This window comes from Suricata suricatta, chromosome 3 (genome assembly GCF_006229205.1).
Source record: "Suricata suricatta isolate VVHF042 chromosome 3, meerkat_22Aug2017_6uvM2_HiC, whole genome shotgun sequence".
In the NCBI taxonomy this organism is placed as follows: Eukaryota; Metazoa; Chordata; class Mammalia; order Carnivora; family Herpestidae; genus Suricata; species Suricata suricatta.
The window spans coordinates 75,001,352-75,007,351 of record NC_043702.1 but is presented as its reverse complement, the minus strand read 5'-3'; the positions used below and the strand labels follow the sequence as shown (position 1 = coordinate 75,007,351).

Genomic DNA, 6,000 nt, shown 5'->3' with positions numbered 1-6,000 from the left:
TTTTTTTTTTTTTTTTGCTGGGTTTCTGTCTGGTTTGGGAATCAAGGTGAGGCTGGCTTCGTAGAATGTGTTTGGAAGTTTTCCTTCTATTTCTATTTTTTGGAATAGTTTGAGAAGAATGTGTATTAGCTCTGCTTTAAATGTCTGGTAGAATTCCCCTGGCAAGCCATCTGGCCCTGGGCTCCTATTCCTTGGGAGATTTTTGATTACGAATTTGAGTTCTTCACTAGTTATCGTTCTATTCATGCTTTCTATCTCTTTCCATTTGAATTTTGGTAGTGCATGTGTATTTAGGAATTTTTCCACTTCTTTTAGGTTGTCCAGTTTGTTGGCATGTAATTTTTCATAGTAGTCTCTGATGATTGCTTGTATTTCTAAGGGATTGGTTGTAATAGATCCATTTTCATCCATGGTTTTGTCTATTTGGGTGCTCTCTCTTTTCTTTCTAAGGATCTTGGCTAGAGGTTTATCAATTTTGTTTATTTTTTCAAAGAACCAACTCTTGGTTTCATTGATCTGCTCAACTGCTTTTTTGGATTCTATATTGTTTATTTCTGCCCTGATATTTATTATTTATTTTCTTCTGCTGGGTTTGGGGTGCTCTAGTTGCTTCCCTTTTAGTTCCAGTAGGTGCTCCGTTAGATTTTGAATTTGCGCTTTTTATACTTTGTTGCAATAGGCCTGGATTGCAATATACTTTCCTCTTAGGACTGCCTTTGCTGCATCCCAGAGATTTTGGATATTTGTATTTTCATTTTCATTTGTTTCCATATATTTTTTAATTTCTTCTCATATTACCTGATTAGCCCAATCATTCTTTAGTAGGGTGGTTTTTAACCTCCACATTTTTGGAGGTTTCCAGACTTTTTCCTGTGGTTAATTTCAAGTTTCATACCATTATAATCTGAATGTTTGCATGGTATTATCTCTTTTTGTTTATACTTATGGAGGCTGCTTTATGTCCCACTATGTGATCTATCTTGGAGAATGTGCCAGGTGCACATGACAAGAAAGTTAATTTTCTAACTTCATGATGCTGAGTTCTAAATATATCTATCAATTACATCTGTTCCAATGTGTTGTTCAGGTCCATTGTTTCTTTAGTGATTTTCTGTCAGGTTGACAATTCTTATCAATAAGATTGTTTCTTTCTTTAATTAATTGTTTTATGTTTTTGGGCACATAAATGTTTATAATTGTTAGCTCTTCCTGACGGAGAGACCCTGTAATTATCATATAATGTCCTTCTTCGTCTCTTATTATGCCTTTACTTTAAAGTCCAGTTTGTCTGATATAAGTATGGCTACTCTGGCTTTCTTTTGGTTTCCAGTTGCATGATAGATATTTCTCTATCCCTTTACTTTTAACCTGATGGTATCTTTAGGTCTAACATGAGTCCCTTGTAGACAGCAAATAGATGGATTTTTTTTTTATCCATTCTGCTACCCTGTGTTGTTTGATTGGAGCATTCAGTCCATTTACATTCAGTGTTATTATGAAAAATGTGGGTTTAGATACATTGTGTTCTCCATAGAATTCATATTTATAGTGGTGTCTCTGGCACCTTGTATTCTTTGCGATCTTTCCCTCAGAGAGTCCCTCTTAGGATTTCCTGTAGGGCTGGTTTGGTGGTCATGAATTCTCTCAATTTTTATTTATTTGGGAACACTTTTGTCTCTCCTATTTTGAATGACAGGCTTGCTGGATAACGGATTCTTGACTGCATGTGTTTTCTGTTCATCACATTGAAGATTTCCTGCCATTCCTTCCTGGCCTGCCAAGTTTCATTAGATAGGTCTGTAACCACTCTGATAGTTTCCCTTTGTACGTTAGGGCCCTAGCTGCTCTGAGAATTTTCTCTTTATCTTTATATTTTGCCAGTTTCACTATAATATGTCATGCCTAAGGTCAATTCAAATTACATCTTAAGAGGGTTCTTTGTGCCTCTTGAATTTGAATGTCTATTTCTTTCCCCAGATTTGGGAAATTCTCAGTTATAATTTGGTCTAGTATCCCTTCAGGACCTTTCTTTCCTTCTTCCTCTTCAGGAATTCCTATGATAAAGGATGTTCTTCCATTTGATTGTATCACTCAGATCTCGAATTCTCTTTTCCTGCTCCTGGATCAATTTCTCTTTTTTTTTTTCAGTTTCCTCTTTTGTGTAACTATATCTTCTAATTCACATATTCTTCTCTCTGCCTCTTCAATCCTTGAGGTGGCTGCCTCCATTTTATTATTCACCTCATGTATAGCCTTTTTAAACTCATCAAATCTATTTTCAAAGTTTGTAGTCATTGTCTCTGCTGCTTCTCTGATGCTTTTTTCAACCCCAGGGATTAGTTTTATGACAAGTTTTTAAAATTCTTATTCAAGTATGTTGTTTAGGTCTGTTTTGAGCAGTTCTGTGGCTATGACTTCTTCCTGGAGATTATTCAGGGGAGAGTTCCTTTGTTTTGTCATTTTGGCTACTTTTCTGTCCCTTGTCAGTTTTAAAAATCTTGTGCACTGTGCGTCTGTTAGTATTGCTCTGTTAAAGGAGGCTTATTGACTGTCTGGGACCTGTCGTTTCAGGAAATATTCTTCTAATGGTGTCTCTCAGTTTCTCTTGTTCTTCCTTTGATTATTTTATTTCCCTACTCAGCAATATTTGGGACTCACCGTCATGTGCACTTTGGCTTGTTTCTTGGGGTTGCCTTGAGAGGAAAACCGACAGATGATCACAGAGGGAACAGAAGCATGCAAACACACAGACAAATCAAACAAACAAACAAATTAAAAGGGGGAAAGGAAGAACAGAAAATGGAGAGGAAAGAGAAGAAAAGAGAAGAAACAAAAATAAAGGGGTGCAGAGACAACAAATGAAAATGGACCGTCTAGAAGCATATAACCAGTTGAGGGGAGTGATAAGGATGAGATATGGGAGAATACATCTGGATGGCAAGAGGAAGAAAAAAAAAAGAGGGAGAAAGGAAAATAAGGAGTAAAAATTAAAAAAATATTTTTTTAAAGTAAAGAAGGTAATAATAAAAAACGTAAGTACCAAAAAAAAAAAAAAGCAGCAGCTCCCCCTCTCGGATAGGCGTGGTTTGTTGTAGTAGGTTTTGGGGGCTGCTTTTGGAGGCCCTGCCGTGGTGGTTGAGGAGGATGAATGGCAGCACCCCAAGCTCTGCTGGAACTAAGTGCTGCAGGCCACTCTGATGAGTCTGATCTACTTGTGCCATAGCTGAGCCAAGCTGTATTTTCCAGGCCCACCTCGTTTCAAAATCCTAGTCCATGCACTTTTATGCTACCACAGATGAGATGTAATTGCTTTGGCTGCTGGCTTCTTAGCTGGGATCTCGTAGGGGAAGGCTAGTTTCTCTTGGCAGCGGCATGGATTTGTGCTGCTGCTGCTGGAGGCGAGGTGCAGTGCAGGAGGTGAAGTGCATGCCCTCACAGACCCTGCAGCCAACTCCCAGCCTCCAGCTGGGATCGCGATTGCATAGGGGGAGGAATCAGTTTCTCTTGGCACCAGCTGGGATTTGCTCTGCCACTGCCCGAGGCACTGGGCACTGCCAGAAATGAGCTGTGCCCTCTTGCCACCAAGCACACTCCCCTGCCTCCACTGCCGCCAACTCCCTGCCAAGATGTGTTGGGGTGGGGGCTATTTTTTCCCTGTTTGGCACCTGGAATTCGGGATTTGCGCAGCCAATGCTGGAGGCGAGATGTGCTGTGGAAATGAGGTGTGTGCTCCCACTGCCTCAGCCGAGGCCGAAGTGTGCGCCCCCAGGGCCGCTGTGGCTGTGGCCACTGACTCCCTGCCAGGATGGCACAGAGGTGGAGGCTGTTCTTTCCCTTGTGCCACCCGGGTCCAGGATTTGGGCTGCCCAGCAGTTACATATGGAGTGAGAATTTTTTTCTCTGTGCGGGGTTAAACATTCTTTATGTCTTCTCTAGAGACAGTGGTATGTTCAGTTTCTCTTTCTCTTCCCTTTGTCTCTCAGGAGCTCCGCGTGCTTTCTCTGTGTTGGGCTGGGGCTCCCACCTCCCCTGCCCGCCTTGTGCTTGCCTGTTTTCTAGAGTCCCCAGTTCGCACTCACTCACTCAGACATCTTTGAGGTTGTCTTCTTTCTGGAGTCTGTATTTTCTCCTTCCACTCTTGCATATGAGAGTAACTTCCTTCTCAGTTCGATAGATGGGGCGGACAATGTTTACGGAGCTCCCTTCCTCTCGCTATCTTGGCTCCTCCCCCTTTAGCTCATTTTAAAATTAGGGGTGTCTGTTGTTGAGTTGTAAGAGTCCTTTATATATTTTGGATACTAAACTCTTATGAGATATATTATTTGTAAATATTTTCTCCCATTCTATGGATTTCCCCCCCTATTTTATTGATAATGTCTTTGGATGCACAAAAGCTTTTAATTTTGTTTAAGTTCAATTTATCTGTTTTTTTCTTTTGTTGCTTGTGCTTTGGTGTCATATTTAAGATTCTGTTGCCAAATCTATTGTTATTAAGATTTACCTACGTTCTTGTCGAAAAGACTATTCTTTCCCCATTGTAGGGTCTTGGAACCTCAGTTGAAAATCAGTTGGCCACAGGTATATGGGTTTATTTCTGGGGTCTCAATTCTATTTCATTGGTGTATATGACTGTTGTTATGCCAGCCTCATAATGCTTTTATTATTGTAGACATAGGTAGGATATGCTTTTAGGTTTTGCCCCAAAAACACCATTGGGATTTCAATAAGGATTGTACTGGATCTGCAGATAGCTTTAGATATTGTCATCTTAATTATATTAAGTCTTCCAATCAATGAACATGGATGTCTTTCCATTTATTAAAGTTTTCTTTTATTTCTCTCAGTAATATTTTGTAGTTTCTAGTGTACAAGTTTTGCTACTTCTTGATTAAATTTATTTTAAAGCATTGATATTTTTGATGCTATTATAAATGGAATTTTCTTAATTTCCTTTTGGGATTGTTTATTGTATAGAAATACAACTGATTTTTGCATGTTCATCTGTATCCTACAACATTGATGAATTTGTTTATTAACTTTCATCATTTTTTATGAATTCTTTAATATATTTATATATAAAATTATGTCATGTGTACAAAGATAACTTTGCTTGTTAATTTCCACATTGGATATCCTTTCTTTCTTGAGGGTAAGTCACTCAGGTTAAAACTTCCAGTATGATATAATTGGCAAATTGGAAACCCTTATCTTTTCCTGATCTTAGAGGGGAAAGGTTTTAGTCTTTTATCAGTAAGTATAATGTTAGCAATAGCTTTTCTCATAAATGCCTTTAATTAAGGGAGTTTCCTTCTATTCTTGCTTTGTTGTGTGTTTTATGTAGTTCTTTTTTCTTATTTATTTCTATGATTGGAAAAAAATATCTTTACTACCGCTTCCAAGTTTATTGAGGTTTGTTTCATGACCTATCTATTGATATTGATATTGATTTTGCCATCTTGGCGATCTGTCATGTGTATTTTATTTTATTGCTTTTTAAGTTTATTTTTTTAGTAATCTCTACACCCAACGTGGAGCTTGAACTCATGATTCCAAGATTAAAGGTCTCGTGCTCTTCCAACTGAACCAAGAGGGTGTCTCTGTATTTAAAAAGAATGCCTGCTCTGCAGTTGTTGTGTGTAGTGTTCTTCAGCTGTCAATTAAACCAAATTGCTTGATAGTCTTATTCAAATCTTTTTGTATTGCTGATTTTCTTTATACTTGTTTTATCAACTATGAGACAGCAGTGTTGAGGTTTTCAACTATAACTATAGATTTATCTCTTCCTCCTGTCAGTTCTGTCAGTTTTGCTCTATATATTTTGAAGGTCTATAATTATGTAATCACACATTTAGAGATATTGTACCTTCTTGATAAATTAACCCTTTAATCTTATGAAGTAACTCTTTTTATCTTTTATTTTGTATCTTAAAGCCCAATTTACTGATACTAATGGAATCACTCTAATTTTCTCGTGATTAGGGTAAAATAGTATATAATTTG

At 38.0% G+C, this 6,000-nt stretch overlaps 1 protein-coding gene across 3 annotated transcripts in view; it reads left to right on the top strand.

Annotated features, from left to right (window-relative positions):
- The window catches only part of ARL6IP6 (ADP ribosylation factor like GTPase 6 interacting protein 6), a 270,193-nt gene that overhangs the window by 97,574 nt on the left and 166,619 nt on the right, over positions 1-6,000 (top strand). Inside the window, exon 5 of one of the 3 annotated variants that reach the window (XM_029934579.1) lies at positions 4,542-4,578. The exons of the other annotated variants lie outside the window; for them this stretch is intronic. The gene's annotated coding sequence lies outside the window, so the exon portion shown is untranslated. The remainder of the gene's footprint in view (positions 1-4,541; positions 4,579-6,000) is intronic. 3 annotated transcript variants of the gene reach the window in all.